Genomic DNA, 18,163 nt, shown 5'->3' with positions numbered 1-18,163 from the left:
ATTCTTATACATTTGGGTACTCCACCTCTAGGGAGCTTAAGGATTTAGCTGGACAGTGCCAAAGGTACCCAAAAATCCCCTTTGCACCATTGTTAGTAATAGCTGCTAGTAAGCACGTAATGGAAATTTTCTTTCCCATTTCAGACTGTATTCTTTCCCTGTGTAAGTAACACCACCGACATCAATAGGATTACCAGTTGGGGTAACCACCTCTTCAGCCATGGTATGCTGTTTACAACTCCTTTCCCCTCTCTGAATTACTTACGCACCTTTGTTAGTCCAAGATCACTTCCACTCATATAATGACAACACAGGGAAAAAAAAAAAAAAAAAAAAAGAAGAGTGAACATGCACGCACTTGCAAGTGTATGTACACAGAAATAAAAGTAAATAAACACTACCAAAAATAGGCACGAAATTTAGATATCAATTCAGAGACAAAGAGTGAACAAAAATCTACACTGGACCTGTTAACCCCGAGCATCCTGCTTTAGTCATGACTTGTAGGTAACAAATGCCCGTAAGAGTACTTTGCTCTTACTGTAAAGTCATCAAGTTTTTTTACATATGGTACTCCAGCTGGCAGGAGATTCAGAGCCTAGCAGCTGAATCGAAAGGGGAATACAAAAGACAGGTACAACGTGTCAGGCCCCCAGTGATAAATAAGTGAAATTTAAAGAAAAGCAAATTCATACATTTCAGAAAAGCTATGTGCAGCTCTGCCTAGTGCCACATGGAACTGTACACTTGCATTTTCCCATTTGCAGATATCCTCACTTTTGCACTCATTTATCGGATACAAACAGCATATGACATGACCAGAATGCGACAAGCTGGTCTACAGATTTTCTCAGGCTTCTGTGGAAACCTGGAACTGTGAAGCACCAATCAAGCAAAGGCAGAAGAACCTGAGAAACCAACACAAGGCTATGGAAGCTGCTTAATGTGTGGTTTCCAATCCCCTGCTCTGCCTATTGGAAGGGGTCCAGCAGCCGTGCCCCCCCGCCCCCCAAGCACTTCAGACTTGGCTGCCTTGCAGGAACATGACAGATGACTCCATTTTTCAAGGCAATGCTGAGGAAATGTCTCTATAGTCCCTGAAGCATCTTAAACACTAGGGCTTGCCTTCAAGCAAGCGAAGGTCCCTCTAATTACGTATATCTCCATTCAGTTTTCTCCTCCTCCTCCCCTGTAAAGAAAGAGTGATTAGGAAATGCCCTATCACTTTAAAGGAACATTTGCTCTTTATATCAGGTGGATTAATGATTAATTCATTTAATTAGTTATTCACACAGCACTTTGAAGACAAAGATAGAGGAGCTTAAGGAGGTTTGTAATTATAAAGTGTTTATACAGTTTAGCACTTGCCAAGTACTTCTGCCTTAAACAGGTGCTAGAGGCACATGTGCTGTCCCATTTGTCCAGCCAAAATGGAAGAGTGTCTTAACAGTCACGCTACTGCACATCTTCATGGATATCACTCCATTGAAGGTCATCTGACCTGACTATGTAGGGTGCAATAGGTCCAAAAGGAACTTTGGCCTCGTGTTGTGTGTACGAGGCCATAAACTATGCTGTACAGGACAGGCCCAAAGAAGATCTCCCTGAATCCTCCTTGCAGTGAAAAAACCCTGTCATTGCTTTCAACATGCAGTGTCTTGGGCAGCTCAAGGCTTTGTGGTGGTCACCAACAGCACTCATGGAAAACAGACAGAATGGTCCTGTTCCGAGCAAAGTTAACTGAACAAACCAAAATATGCAAAACTCCCAACAATAACCCAACCCCTTATAACATTACAGTTCACCTTTAAGAATAAAACAGATTTTGTTTTGCAGTGATTCAGAGTGGAATGGTAAAGAAGCATAATTTTGTGTCTCAGTTTCTCAAGTTCTGCTTCAGACATTTATGTGTTTTTAGTACCCAAACCATGAATTTTATTATGTCCAAGTAGGTGTGTCATTTTTAGATCATTGAGTCTAAAGTATTAGACTTACACTATTTAAACTATAAATCTTGGATCTTAACTATCAAGTACAATCTTCAAGCAAAGTGCTATTCACATCTCATTCGTTGGATAGCTTAAAAAAATAACTCGCGTTAGCTTCCAGGAGCTTCAGAATTACTTGGGCAATTTCTGGACCAACAGGAAAAAGGCAAAATTTGTCAGAGAAGTGACTAATTGTGAATATTTCCCCTTGTTCTGCCAGAAATACAGTGGCAAAAAAAGCCTCATGCTAGATGCAGAAATCTTCATGCTTCCCAGGTTGTGCCCTGATATGCGACAGTATTTATCGGAAAGTTTTCATGGGCACTAAATAAATTTAGAAATGGGAATGAAAAAAAAGAGGAGGTGACTTCTATCAAGTTTTGGAAGTTTTTTTTTAAAAAAAAAGAGAGAGAGAAATATATTCTTTTACACACACACACACACGAAAGCTATGATATTTCAGAATTACCAACTCCAAAAGAGATTAAAAATAAGTTACTTTTTGAATGTGAGAGGGAACAATCCATGACATTCTTGATTCACAGTGCAATCCCAGTTTATGCTCACAATTACCGTTAGAAAATAAATTATGTATAGATAAAGTGTACATAGCTGAAAATATCCAAGGGTAAGGAGGTGTTATTTATTGCAGCCATCAGGCAGGCTGTGGATGCAAGCCAATGATATTGCACAATAGATACCCTAGTTAGCAAACAAAACCACAAGTGCCAACTTTGCTTGGTCTTTCTGGAACTGGAATGATGAGCTTGCACATTTGTAGGTAGGCACCAGCCTGCTCTCCCCTGCCAAGACACAAACCCTCCTTGCTGCACACAAAAGCTCAACTTTAAGAGTCCCTGGGTCTTTCAATCAGCTTCAGTTAAGCCCCAAGCCTGCCACGATCTTGACTGCTGATGTAGGCACCTAAATCTCTAAAATCTCTAAAAGAAATCACCCTTTCAGCACATGTGTCTGGCATCCGCAAAGGAAGGGACAGTGCTGCAGTGGGACCTTCTTTCCCTCCTGGCCCAAGAACAATCCATGTTCGGTTTCTCCTTCTCCAGGCTTTTTTTTTTTTTTTTTTTTTTTTTTTTTTTTTTTTTTTTTTAAATAGCTGTTGCTCCTTTTCTCCAGCAGTCAGCTGTTAGAGGGCCTGAGGTGTATTTTTTCCTGGTCAGTACCTCTCTTACAACTGTGCTACAGCTCAAGTTTTTGCATTAGTGGTAGACAAACCCAACAGAAACAAGACTCGCTCTAATATCACAGGATATTTTCATCCTATTTGCCTTCATATACACAATTGCCCAAGTAAGTTAGAAAAACAGACCGTGTTGAATGAGATGTGTTCATTAAAGCATTTTAAAGCACAAGCCACACTCTTTGTGTTCATGGAGATCCTCACAGGTTCTGCTTCAAACAAAAAAAAAAAAAAAAAAAAGATGCTTTCCCATTTACACAAACTGAGTGCAAGTCCCCAAGTCACATAAAATGTGCCAGTAACTGACATTCCAGGAGGGTTAAACCACTAACATTCATAGCTCACACTAACACAAAATGGTAAGCATGATATAACTACTAAAACAGTCTAGGAACCACAAAACATCATTAAACTAGAAAAAGCATTAAATTTCCTAATTTTCTGCTTTTTGTTACAAGACATTACTTTCCTTCAAAGTTGAAAAGTGTGGTAGCTCTTTGAAGTCCTGACAGTCATTATTCTTAAAAAATTCTCTGCTCCCTTTTCTAATTGCTTTTTTATTAATGAAAAGTCAATTAAAAAACCACATAGATCACATTACCAGCATTTCTAGCTTATCTGGCCTGTACAGGGAAACTGTTTGGATATTGTGTCACTCTCTTTTATTATTTGCCTGCCATCCATTGTTCAAAAAATAAAGTCTGTTAAGCCCAACAATTCAAAGGAGCAACAATTGTTGTTATCAATCTTTCTGTCCTTATCATCCCCCCCAGCTTTTATGTACCATTAAATCTTCCACACCTTTAACATGTAGGCACACTATTACAGACCAACTACAGTATAAAAATAATGCTTCTGAAATAAAAGCATTACAGCAGCTATTCCCTCCAATATTTTTTTTCTGATGTAAAGCTAAAATTTTTTGAGGAGAACAGAATTTTCACCTCAACAATTTCTGATAGTCAAACAAGTATGATTTTGTTAAAGGTTTTGTGCAAAACGTTCATCAGCATCTCCATGAATAAGCAACAGAAGAATTAAAACCTAGATGTTTGATAAATACTATCATTTTTTGATTCCTGATTTTTTTCTGGGAGATATGCAGACATGGGGAAAAAATATCCTAAAATAATTCTTTAAACCTTGTTTTTGTGCACAGATAGAATTATTAAATTCATGACTGTTAATTGCTGAAGAAATTCTTTTAAGAAGAGATTAAAGTATTGCCAAAGAACATGGTTTTGATGAGGATGTTCTTTCCAGGTGGTTGTGAGCATGTAAAGGAAGCTGATAAAAGCATTCTCCTAGTTTGCTTCTTGTGTTAATTGGAACAACCAACTCATTCCAAATGCAAAAGTGAAATTAATCTCTGTCCAAAGGAGTTCATAATCTATGGCCCCATCTACTAAGAAACATTACCCACAAAGTTTAAAAAGTTTTAAGGCACAAGGTTTAATAAAATAATTCCTCTGAACATTTAATTGATGAAGTACCTTCAACTCCATTAGCAAGTGTAGTGAACACATTAAAAGATATTTTCAAAATGAAACCTGCTGATTTTCTGCATTTAACTTCTTCAAAATTTGTATCAGTTTCATTTGAAATAAAATGCACACCATGAAAACATACCATATAAAGAAATACTATGTTTCAGGCTGAATTAAGTTTGGCTTTTTGTTTCAATGAAATATATTGAAACCTTCTTCACGTGGAAAAGGTTTGAAAACGTTCTTTGATGCTTTCTGAAAGAGCATCTATTATTCAGACAGTTACACAATTTTCTTAGCTTTAGGAAGCCTCAAGTAAGCTTGAACAATTCCAGAGTACAAGTTAATAAAGAAAGAAAACATGACTGAAGGGAGGAACTGGACAATTCTTTTTCCACCAAAACAAATAGCAAAGTTTACTCTAAAACATTTTGAGGACATAGGAGACAAATAGGGACTATCTCATGCTTTCAGATATAATTAAGTGAATTGTTTCCACTAGTGAAAGAAGGGGAGAAGAAGTTTCCTTAACATATTTAAAATAATCTATTTCTTAAAAAAAAAAAGTAGGGTTTGCATGTTGTTTTCCATTTCAACAGTGATCTGTTTCAAGAAAAAGATAAAAAATGGCACTACTACGTACTAGCTTTCACACTTTCCACAGCACAAGCAGTTTTGTACCTTTTGGGAAGACAGATGCAGATAGGGTTGACTCCATGCTGAGAAAGGCTTTCTGGCAAAGACCCTCAAGGCAAACACGTTACAGGAGCAGAGGAGAGGCTGGAGCCCCACTGCTAGTGGCTTCAGTCCTGCAGGCATGAGTTTCTGCTGGGAGTCAGGTTTTGCTACAGGTGAACCCCCTTAAAGAATGTCAGGTTTCCCAAGGTGTTCTCTGACCGCCTTATTTTAGCACAGGTGAGCATCTGTAATTAAAACAAGGACAATTAAAACGTCCACTTAGGATATGGCCTAATTCTTCCTCCACTGAGAGCTGATGCAGGGGCCTGGGCATCTGCTGCCTCCCAGCAGCTCTGCAATAATGATGTCAAAACCAAAATGCTGGTGTGAAGCAGCAAGAATGTGATAATCAATTTGAGTAACTGCCTAAGGCTTGTCAACCCTCCTCCTGATCTTGCAGAGAAATCCATATAGTCAGAGCTCACACCTTAAGGAGAGCTCATTGCAGGAGGGGCGAGTTAATTCCTCCCGTTCTCTATTCTCTAAACCCCAGTGAGTAACATCTTTCTTATTATTCATCTCTCCGGAGACTCTCTTTTTTGCCAGCCCTCTTCAGCAATACATTTCAAGACGTCCAAACCAGTACCCACACTTTATTCCCGCCTCACTTAAAGCCAGTTGCTACCTGTAAACTCCCGTTAATCTGACGTGCAGGGAGGCATTTGCGAGCATCTCCTCCGCCGCGGGATGCCCGCAGCCCCGCACCGCCTGCCGGGGAGGCTCAGGCAGCTGCGCCAGGTTTACAGAGCAGCAGCTTTCTGTTCAGTGGGGGCTTCTACACTGCGGCAACAAGCTGTATTTGCAAATCAGCCTATGCTCTCCAAGTTGTGCATTTTATTACCTTTTTGTTGTTGTTGTTTTACTCCCACCAACAATCTGGAAAATAACGGGGGAATTTCTTCCAGCCTGTGCTATATTTAGGGCTCATGTGGGCTAGCGACATCAGCTGTTAGCTGAGGCCGCCTAATTTTGTGCTGCATAATGACCTTAGAGCAGAGGAATGGGATCCACTCAGAATTCCTTGTAGTGCTCTTATAGATTTCATTTGCTCATAAATTTAGGCAAGCAGTGGATGTACTAGATGCCAAAGTGCTCTGTGCCACTGTGTATCTGCTCTACGATCAACAGCAGAGGTGTCCATTTCTGCCTGCCCAGACTCATTTTTTGAGTTTAAAAAATCAAATGTGGTTTTGCAATTTCCCCAGCTCTCCCCCAGTCATTAAACAAATGTGACTTTTAGCCACAAAATAGACAAAAACCACAGGTGTAGCAGTTTTGTACCTTCTAAAAAAAGCAGTTTTGTAGCCATCCCTTGGAATAGCCTCTCTTGCTTATAAGCATGGCAGAGTTAATAAGCCAGTTGTTTTGATGATGATTTTTAGTACCCTACAAAGCCCAGTTTGCTGGGCTGGCAAAATCCACACGTCACCTCTCTCTGACATGTTTTTCCTTTCCTTCATGGCTTTTCAAAGTGCAGTTACTTCTCCTAGGTTTGCAAGATGTGGACTGACACAAAAAGGGCAGGAGTGGTCAGTGCAACGTCGTTCAGCAAGTGAGGGCAAGTGAACGTCTCTCACCTTCACCTGTGTTTTCACCAACACCTGTGACAACACCAACCCCTCTGAAGAGCAAAAGGGGAGTTTTCTGCTACTCCTGTGCCAAGGGATGGGTAGGAGAAGGCAGAGGTTTAGCCCCAAGGTGCTACATGCACTCCCTCCAGAGCTGGGCGAGCAGCCACTGACTGCAGCAAGCGCTCTCTTGCAGCACTGACCTGAACAGGCTGCTTCCACCACACAGCAGACAGATGAGAGGGCTGTCGGGCTCACCCACAAGCTCCTGGAAGGCATGGTTCCTTTTTCAGGGCAGCAAAATAAATACTCTACTTAGCTACAGCTAGCCTTACCTCTTGGTGGAAAGCAGCACTAACACAGGCACCCACAAACACACCAGCATGGAGCAAAGACAAGATATCCTGGTGCCAGGGTGGGATATACGTGTTTGAATCTTTCGCAAAGGTGGGATCTTGACTTCTGCCCCTCTGCAAGCCTTGGGGCACTGCAGAAAATGATCTGCTTCCTCTGAACACATGCAACAGAGGCAGTGCTTTGCTGCACTAAGATGTAGGGTGCTAGCTCCCACTTAGCTCAGACCTCAGTGATAACTAAGAGCTTCAACAGCTGTCTTTGAGGGTGAGAAGACATTGCACATTGCTTTTGCCTGTCAGTCACCAGGGGATAGGAGGAACTGGGAGCCAGAAATTTCTTCCTACCCACATTTTATACCATTGTTCTTCCAATCTCACTCCCTTGCCCAAGGGTCAACAGCTCTCACACTTATTTTTTCCCAAGGAGGAACACTGATTTCATAGGGGTTTTTAGTGTCTTAGGGACATTAAATCCTACACATTTCTGATACACTAAGACCTTCAGAGAAGCAAGTGTACTTGTTAGTGTTGGCTGTGCCTTCAGCTTCCCCATTATCAAGTAGGAGATCAATTTGTCTCTTTTCAAAATGCATAGGTTTCATAGATCACAGCAGTTTATTCTATTAGATATCAGTACTCTAACCTTTCCATTACAGCCTAAAGGACAGACTTTATGGAGCCACAGTAAAGATACATGACATCTATATTTGTTGCTGTAGTTGAGATTTGGAGGAAAGAGAGCTTGCTTTGTTACAAAATGGAATCGACAGAGGAACTGCAATAAACCAGGTGTGTTCTTGAAGTCAGACGCAGACATAGATAAGGATATATTCATATCAAAGAATCAGAGAGGTCCTCTGCTGCAGTCAGTAAAAATGGTATCAGGCAGAGAAGAACTTGTGCTTTTGTGCTGAAGAGATGAGTAAGGAATTCATAGATCAGGCAAAAGAGGAACAAGTACCAATGAGTCCAGTTGGGAGCCACAAAGAGCAGTCATTATGGAAATGGTGTCTTTGTGGGTCTCTCAGTCAAGGTCATGTGAACATCTGCTTTATGTCTTCTGAGCTTAAGAAACACATCAGTGACCACTCCCTTGCAGGCAGGAACAGCTAAAAAACCTAAAGTAAAATGGTGGGAGAAGAGCAAGAACCAGGAGTGAGACTGGTTCAGGAAGGCTTCCATTACTAGTAGGAGGCAGTGAGCAGAAAGCCCCAGGTGGTATGTGCTGTCCGGGGAGAAGATCAGGCGGCCAACAGAGAAAAGTGTTTCGGGGTGGGCTATGTGGTCACATCACTGTCGTATACTCCCAGCCTTCCTGGAGAAGGAAAACTGCTGCTTCCTGCAGAGAGAATAAGAACTTCTGTGCAATTCCCAAGTCTTAAAACTCTGACCCTGGTCTAGATATGCATGGGAAGTTCACAGTCTCCAGGTCTTTTTAAACCTTGGCTGTTCTATGGAAACAATGACCTGTCTTATGGGTGCCACAAACAACCGTGACTTGTGTGATACAACCCTTTGTCCAGCAGAAGCTGGAGGACATAATTCTTTCCAGTCAATGAACACCTGTGAAGTTAGGCCTGCTATGGTGTTGGTACTAATCTGAGCTGTTTTTTTAACTTGTCACATACAGGTGAAAATCTCTGCATTCCCCTACTCCAAGCTATCCATTTGCTCAGATTCATATTTTATTTTCCCGGTGGTGTTCATGCAATATTTAATGCATGTGTACAGTGCTTTGTGGGTCACAGCGTATCACATATTTCAGCAGAAATAATGTAAACCATGACCACGTGGAAGATCTAATGCCATGCTTGTAAAATGCCTATTTTTATTGCATATAAACATGAACCCTATGTAATTAGTTATAAAATGACATGCCCTGCTGCAGACAGGCTAAGACTGAGTGCTACAACCCCTCTGAAGCCTTTAGTGCAGTTGAAATCTATGTGAGTGCCATGGAGTCACCACCACCAAACAGGTAGGTCATTGCTTTGACATTTTGTTTAAATCTTATGTACCAAGAAAGGACTTGCAGTGGGTCACAACAATGTCCGTTGCTAGCTCACAAGAAAGGGAGCAACTGCGACAATTGTATTATGGTTAGATTTTTATCACAAACCAAGTGGGCTGTGGTTCCCATAAACTTAGTAGGAATTCAGCCACTGACCACAAGTAGAAGCAGAATCAGGAAATGTAAATTTTTAGGAGAAAAGAAAATATCTCCAAAAGTGATTTTATGATGTTCTTACTCCTTTTGTGATTATGTTCATCACTAGCTCCAGGCAGCTGAAACAGGATTTGTTCAACATCTTCTATTAGAACCACTTTTGGAGGAAAGGTGGGACTTTGATTTTTTTTATTATTATTATTATTTTATTGTACTGAAAAGCATGTGCTTCCATGGAAAGTTTAGGTTTCCAGTGAAACCTATTTTGCCTAAGTTTTTTTCAGCCAGAACCCTTCAAATTGTTGTTGTTGTTTTGGTTGGGTCTGAACAAACCAAGGTAGCAGATTTACCTAGTGAAATTAAAGTACAAAATTCTGCTAGCATGTGAAAAAAGATCCTCTGTAAAATCCCAATTTTTGTTTGGTTGTTGTTAAACAAGAAAACCCCCATATAGATCCTGGATGTATTTCATTCCTTTGTATGGGGCACTGTGTCAGAAGACAGCCCTTCTGCTGATATATCTTTCCCTGTATCCATGTTTGTGCTTGGTTTTGTGTTTGACTGTTTTTAATTAACTATAAAAAATTACATGTGTTTTCGTAGCAAGAACAGTTTGGCTGTGGTTTCCAGGAAAGATGCCCTGTGACTATCATCATGGAAAAAAGGAAAAGAGAATTAGTCTTTATTTTCTTATAAATAGCGTTAGTGCCTGGGTAATGGAAATGTACAGCTTCATGGGTGAGGCATGACATTACATAGCATCACAGAGATGGGATACAGAGAGTTTGTGTGAATCACCACAGACCAGTCACCTCTGGGGGATGCATTGGTAATGCTGGTAAAAGGCTGCTGACAAATGCTGCTTGCACCACGTGGCTGGGCAAGGATGAAGTGTGGGGCGGTAAATGACAAGGAGAAGAAGGGAAGAGCTACAGCTCCTTCACTGTTGTCCCTCTAAATCCACCCTTCATATTATTCCCCAAACCAACAGAGTAGCTGTAATTGAAATTATTTTTAATTTGTCACCTTAGTTCAGTTATGTCAAAAAGCTGTTTCAGTCTGAAGTATTAACAGGTGCTTGCTACAGTGAAATAATACATTGCAGGCAAGGGGGCAGCCAGGGTAGAATGAATTGCTCTGATTCTCTGGGCTGAAGGGACAAAATCCTTTCTTCCAGCAGGATTTAGCCCTCTATGGGTAACATTTTACTCTCTGCACTCCATGCAGAGAAAAGCTGAAGCAACATTAATTCTCCCTGCTGCTTTATCTACAGGAAGACTCCATTTTCAAACTGCAAAGCAGCACACAAAAGAAAAAAACAGTGCTTATCAAAACCCTTGGAGTTAGTAAGAAAGGAGGAAGTAAAAATTTTCATTACATCCCATTTTGACCAAAAAACGCTAACAGTGGTTGTCAGAAAGAAAACATCACCAAAGAACAACCACTGGCTTGATACAGTCACAGAAAGCAATGCCCACAGCATGCACGTTGTAACAAACCCTGTTTCTATACGGTACAGGGACATTAATAGTATACTTAGTGAAAGAGTATACATTGCATTTGGCCACGCTATTTTCTGCTGTACATGACAGGGTACTAATCTACCTCTTGTAACAGCAAGTGCTAAACACAGAAGAAGATTTTGTCACCCAAAGCAACTGCAATAGCTAATAACACAGCAGAAGTATGAATACTGATGCAAATCTTAACTGTAAAAAGCTATTTGCAATCTGCAACGGAGAGTGAAGTACAGAAGAGCTAACGAGGGTCATTACTGGGATGTCATGCTAACCTTCTTCCAATCTTCTCACAAAGGTTTTCTATTAGACAGCTGGCTCATCTGGCAAGCTAAACCAGATTTCAGCTCCCGCTTTCAGTACGGACTTCAGATCCTGTATGGAAAGACCTTTCTAAAGCGAGTAAACACATAATCCCCCAGCACCTTCCCACAGTCCTCCCCTGCCCAGTCCTTCCAGCAGTCTGGGCAGGAGCATGGGGCATGGTAAGGGTTCAACTACACTTGTTACAGCATAATCATCCACTAGGGATCCCAGCAGCGCCTGTGCTGGGTCTGGCAGTAGGGAGGACAAAACTTGACAGAGTTTAGGAGTGTGTCAGCTCCATCCACTGGAGGCCAGTCAAGTGATGTAAACCTTTCCTAACTTCTTAGAGAAGCTACATCCTCAGACAGCAAGTACCCACAGAAGCACACCCATAAAACGAGGGCTACTTGATGAGTATTAGCAATGATGCCATTTGATGCTAAATAAAGCTTAGGCCTCTGAGGACAAACCATGGTCATATAGCTGTGGAAACAGATCTTTTTCCCCCTGCAGTAAAGGATCATGTCATTAACGCAAGCACTAATTAAAATTTAAATAATTGATAATATTATTACTTAAGAACTATATATAGCAACATCAAGAGGCTTAGAAAATCTGGCAGTAATTTAATTAACCATGTCTAAGGAGTAGCACTCAGAGATCGTTCCCCACGGATACCTGAACCAAACAATGCCTGGCCCAACAACATCTGTAACAGAGGAAATGGTGCAGGAGAGAACAGAGGGATGTTAAATACAGAATAGGGCCGCCTGGCCTGAAGTTGGTCATCAGAAGAGCCACAAGCCACTCAGCTGCATGAAATGAAGGCAGCGATTTGTGCCCTGCAAAACGGTGGAACAGGTGAGGACTGTAAGGAGAGCAAAGAACATTTCACAGCATTTGAAATGGAATGGGAACTTTAGCTGTGGATTTGAAACAAGTGTAAGAGCACCTTGTCCATTCCTTTAGGTCTTTTAACGTGTGAATAATTGGGTGGTGCTGCCAGCCAGCCTGCACAGCAACAAGGTGGCGTTAATGACTAAATCATGGATGCAGGGAGGGCACAGCAATAGCTAGGCACAGATAATCAACAGGATTTTGGCTTGGCTGGTCTCTTAACGAGAGGCCAAACAGCAGCTGCCAAAGCAGAGAAATGCACCAAGCCTCGTGCTGTTTCAAGACCACTGCAATACTGGCCAAAAGCTAAGAACTGGCCCCCAAAACTCTTGTGTCTCTCTGAACACTTGTTCCCTCTTCAAGCATGAATTACTTCACCTGCTCTGTATCCAACAGCTTCTTTCCAGTTTTCTAACACCAGAAATCTGTCAGTGAAACCTCTTTCCCTTGTTTGCAAGGCTCTTTCCCTGTCTGGCATTTGTAAGTGATTGCATATGGAATGAAAGCTCTTAGGAGTGGGATGAGGTACAAGAAATTCTGTTATTCGTGATCATCATGAACAATTTACATGGGAACTTAGGGCAGTGCTGCTCAAACCCAGGCTCCTGTCACTATTACAAAGAATTACTATTTAATGAGCTTCTGTTTTCATTAATGGTGTGAGATTAAGACTGCTTGCCACCAGGTGAATACTAATAGACAATCTTTAAGCAAATGAGGCCCTCATTCCCTTAATTTTAATATATGAGAGAATAAAACATGCTTTCTTATTTTCCATTTTGTTAAGCAGAAGCTTCATTGCCAACTCCTTCCTTCAGCAATTGAAAGCATTAGGTTTTACTTTGTACCCTTTCCTTTAAGGTTTTATTTGGAGGAGAAAACAGTTTTATGATAAAAACTGAAAAGAAACATTATGGCAAAATAATTAACTGCACAGAAAGCTCCTTTCAGTTTAAATATTCCACTGTAGCATGTGAACTGAGGGAGAACCAGAGAAATGAGCCTAGCTCAAAGAAAATGTGAGGCTGACAGATGAAGCTTGATGGTGTGGCTATATGAACAAGTTACTGTGAGAAAAGCTGGAGAGGAGATTTCCAGCACATTAACTGAATCATGGGAACTGCCTGTATGTGTGCCTCCTCCGGAGGTAAACGTGTAGCTTGCCCCCAGGTGAAAATGGGTCTTCCCGTTTCCAATATACAGAGAGCACTGGGCTGAAAGAGGTACCTGAAGGCAAATTATGAGGTAAATCATGAGAAGCTTATGAGGGATTCTTCCCAAGGCCTGTTGATGGCCAGAGGTATGAATACACTTGTTTGGAAATCTAATATGTGGACGGAGTTATGAGTGATTAGTCTGAAGCAGGAACTGGACGCTAAGCACTGGATGGATGCAGAAACTCTGAAAGCCACATATGAATTACAGGGCAGGGAAGATGGAACCAGGATGCAAAGAGGAATATAACAGAGCCAATGGATTGGACAGAAAACCTTTGCAGCAGCAGTTTGAGGAATGACTATATTTATTGAGAACAAAGAAAATAGCATTGCAGCAATCGAAGAAACAGAGTGACAGAACTTAGAAGAAAGTGTTTCAGTTGTTAGGGTGTACACAGTGTGCCATACCTTAAAGAACTTAGAAAATAAATACCTGCAGGTTCTATAAATAGCCAATATAAAATTATGTCTAATTAAAATTTAAATGAAAGGCAGGACATTGGTATTTTTCACAGTAAAATAGGGTAGTAATGATGGCTTAAAAGGAGAGGATTAAGAGCTCTCTGTTAGCCACCATCAGCTAGAACAGATGGATCAGACGCCCACAAGGAATGGTAGCTTTTAATTTGGACTGAATGAATCCTACATATTAGTGGTCAGTCTCAGTCACCTGCACAGGTAGTGCGACTGAATTTATTTTTGCAGAGGGGGAAAAGAGTGAATCAAAGTCTGAACGTGCTGAAATCTCTGAAAATTTGGATAGGTTTAGCAGCACTTCCATATTATGCAAAACTAAGAAAAACTGCAGTCATCTCTTAACAATCTTGTGCTAAAATGCCATTTTAGAAGGCAGAATTTGTACAACCACAGCTATAATAATTGGGATGACAGAACGCATACGATGAGAATTCTTTTCCAATTTTGAGTGCAATTGCAGTCTCTCTTTAACCCATCCCTTCATCATAGTTGCATTATGTAATTGCATTATTCCAAAGTCAAAGCATAATAATAAATTATAATCAGTTAAACCACCCAGAGGTTTCTTTCAAATGCACATATTCCAGAAACAATTATATTTTGCTTTAAAAGCAAGAACAGTCAGTGCTCTGCTTATTATTGGTGCTCAGAGCACAACAATCATATTTTATTCAGGATACTTACTGTCCCAGATAGGTGCCTGGGAAATTGCTCTGAATATTTTCTAGTGCAATTATGGACAGATTGCTTAAAGGTTGAGTCCAATAAATGGAATGGCATTGTGACATGGTTTGTGCTTATTTATAAGAAAAGATAAACAGCTTTAAACACACAGACACATCTAATGGTGTGCAAAGTCCTTAGACTATGCAGAGGTTATCAACAGGTAGTTGTATTTTTCTCTTTGTAATAAATCTAAAAGGAGCAAGCCATGGAAGAGTGACTACAGGACAATGACAATTGCTGACATTTTAAATTGTACATCTCTGGTTGGTAACTTACGGCCTTTTTAATTACAGGTGTTGTTTTTCTTGTTTAATTCTACTCAGTATTAATTCCTTAATCTAGCTGACTGCTAAACTGCACATGCTGGCAGACAGAAGAGGCTGTACAGAGTGGGAAATAGTGGGGGGAATGGAGACACAGATTTTTTGGTAGGACTGCAAGCTTAAAACCTTAAGAATACTTCCAATAAAGTTCAGGAGCTTTCTTTCCTCCTCACAGATTACAGTAGCCATGAGGTCCAACAGAGCAACAGGACATGGATTTAGTTGGTTTGTTTATTTGAACTTGGCTTGTGTCCATGTGCTTTCCTTCTCCTTCAATATTGCATAGGGACAACTGCCACCATTTAGAAGAATCATGGCACAGGGCTCTAACCGATGTCTTTCTGATTTTCAAAGAGGATCCTATCAATTCAGTTGCAGCTCCAGTGGGTGATTTAATAACAGACTTGTATGATTTTTTTTTTTTTGTAATACACTTGGCTAAAAGATTTTTTGTGCACTTGGGAACCATTAGTACTAACAAATAAGCCAGAGCCACATACATACACAGAGGGAAATTTACCCTCAAATTCCACATGTGCTCTGAGATGGAAGTCTGTTCAGGCAGTGGTCTGAATGGCTTAGGTTTTCAAAGGAAATACACTTGCACAGACATAATTGACAGATCCTTGCCCTATTGCGTTCAAGTTTAACTGGAAACTACAGCACCTGCCTTTATATAAACATAGTACCTGCCTTTGTATAAATATCAAATTAGAAGAAGTGGGTTAACTCAGTTTTGCTGTACCATAGCTAACAGTCAGACAATCAGATAGTTTTAAGTGGAAAAGGCACAAAAGAGCATAACACTGGCCATTCTAAATTAATGAACAAGTACAGTGCAGTGAGACCCCAGCCTCATTTTCAGGTACAGAATCCTTCAGAATCTGAACCCAGCCCCACACAACCTGAGAGACACAAACACAACGTTAATCTGATGCTTTGCTTTTCCTCCCCCTACAGCTTCACATTTCGTCTGAAGCTCCAGAGCTTGCGGTACCAGTTTTGCTCCATGTTTCAAAAGTCCTTCAGAATTTCTGCAAGCAAAGCTTTAACAGCAGCTTTCAAAGCTTCCCTTAATTTCCAGAGCTGATCAGGAGGGAAGCTGGCCCTGCAGGTATTAACTGGCAATTTGGATTAAAATGCGTCATTTAAAGAAATTACTCCATGGATGAATGGTTACCTTGCAGGAAGACAAAAATAAACTGAAGGACCATTGAGCTGGCATATGTTTGTGACCTGCAATAGAAGATCCCTGGGAATAAATGCAAAAAATGGCAAAAAGAAACCTACTTTGCAAAAGCAGTATGATGAACAAAAGGCATATCCCTGGTTTAATTCCAGGGTAGATTTGGCCCAGAGTCTTTCCTCCTTACTGAAGAAAGCTGTAAGAACCTGTACTTGTATTTTAAATGTGTAGCCTTCAGAAGGCTACAGAACATGAAAATTAAAAATGAAGCAAAGAAAGAATAACATTCAGAGGGTATGATTTTCCTTATTTTAATACAGCTTCCTCTTTTCACTACAGAAGTGAGGTACAAGATTAGGGAATGACAAGAGCCAAACTGTTTTTCGACAAGTTTACAACTTAAATACACAAGGCCCACAAAATGGAAAAGGGAATACTTCCTTCCCACTTTGAATGATGGTTAATTCAGGGGTTAAGAGCTTCAGTGATATGTTCAGAGGAAGCCTGTGCTACAAAGCAGGAAAATCATCCAGAGATGTCGTGCTTGTCCCCCCTTTCTCCTTGATTAATAATATTATCCTGTTAAAAATTTAAAAATTGCTTTTCAAGGGCACCTGTAAAATATCTTGGGGTCCATCTATTTTTTAACATCCATGTAAAAAGAAACAGTTTCAACTCTGAAATGGCTATGAAATCCTACACCAAGAAGGGCTGGTGGGAAGTTATTACAGAGCTCCCTTGTAGGTACCTTTTCTTAGGCTTGTCAGATCTATACTTGCAGGGCTCATGGGTCAAGCAAAGCCCCATAATGTCATCTCAGATCTGCATCTTACCTGAGTTCTGCTCCCCAAACGTAGCTTCTAAGCAAGGTAGTTGCTCAGAGACTTGTTTTGCGGAGAAAGATCTTGGTATGGCATAACTCGAGGGTGCGCTATAAAAAAAACAGTGCATGGTCTAACCCGGCTACAACAAGCGTTACAGGAAGTTCTGCAACTTTTACAAGAAATGCTTCTCAAAGCAGTAACTTGGCTGTAGTCACATACCTCTTTTTTCTCTTTATTTTTTTTTTCTGAATGAAGACAAAAGTACCCTGTTTCTAACTCCAGTCTATTTTAAACTACAGTTTCCCATGCCTGCTGGAAAGGCACCTTCTAGCTCATTTGAAAGGTCCAACCAGGCGCAGAAAATAAAAAAAAAGAATTCCCAGGTTTCCCAACACAATTAATCCCTACTGCATCTTCCTGATTAGCTTATTTTTGTCAGGTAATTAAGATCTTTAGCAAATTATTCACATGCTCAGGTTATAATTGTCATTTATGTCATAAACCCTTTTTCAAAACTGCCAAATAATACTAAAAAGATACCACAGGAGTGGGCAGATGACAAGGAGATTGTGGAATAGAAAAAGGCTGGCAACTTCTGAAGGGAATGTACAGGCATTTGAGAGCTACAGGCAGGAAACAGAGAAGAAGAAGGAAGGAAAACCAGGGAAAGAGAAATTGCAGAAAGAGAGGGACACAGTGGAAGAATCTAGAGAGGAGGGAGAAAACATAGCCTGGAAAGGGAATAAATAAGATGACAGTAATTCCTAGTAGCCCTGCCCAAACTAGCCATCACAACAAAAGGGGTTGCTTCAAGCTCTGCAACTTCACATTAGTCATGCTTGTAACTGTCATGCCCAGTTTTAAATAGGAGGCCCGCTTTCCCTTTTTCTTACCCTCGCTTATGCTTCTCCACTCGAAGCGATGCTTCTCCAGGCTGGGGCTGTGCCTTTACAGTGCTCACAGAGCCCTCAATCTCAGTCAGTGCCTCTAAATGCTACTGGGAAACAAATTATAGTAAGTAGGAGAGAAAGAAGAGAGAGAACTCCTAGTCTCAGGGCTTTTTCCCACCCATGTATATCATCTATCTTTTTTAATAATACATTAATCCATTAAATAGGGACTTGAGAAAAAGAAATGTTCTTGCTCTTTTTAAAGCATTTTACACAACTGACTTTTTTTTCTCTGACC

Source organism: Falco punctatus (assembly GCF_963210335.1).
Source record: "Falco punctatus genome assembly, chromosome: 9".
NCBI lineage: Eukaryota > Metazoa > Chordata > Aves > Falconiformes > Falconidae > Falco > Falco punctatus.
Note: the sequence above shows the minus strand (reverse complement) of the source record.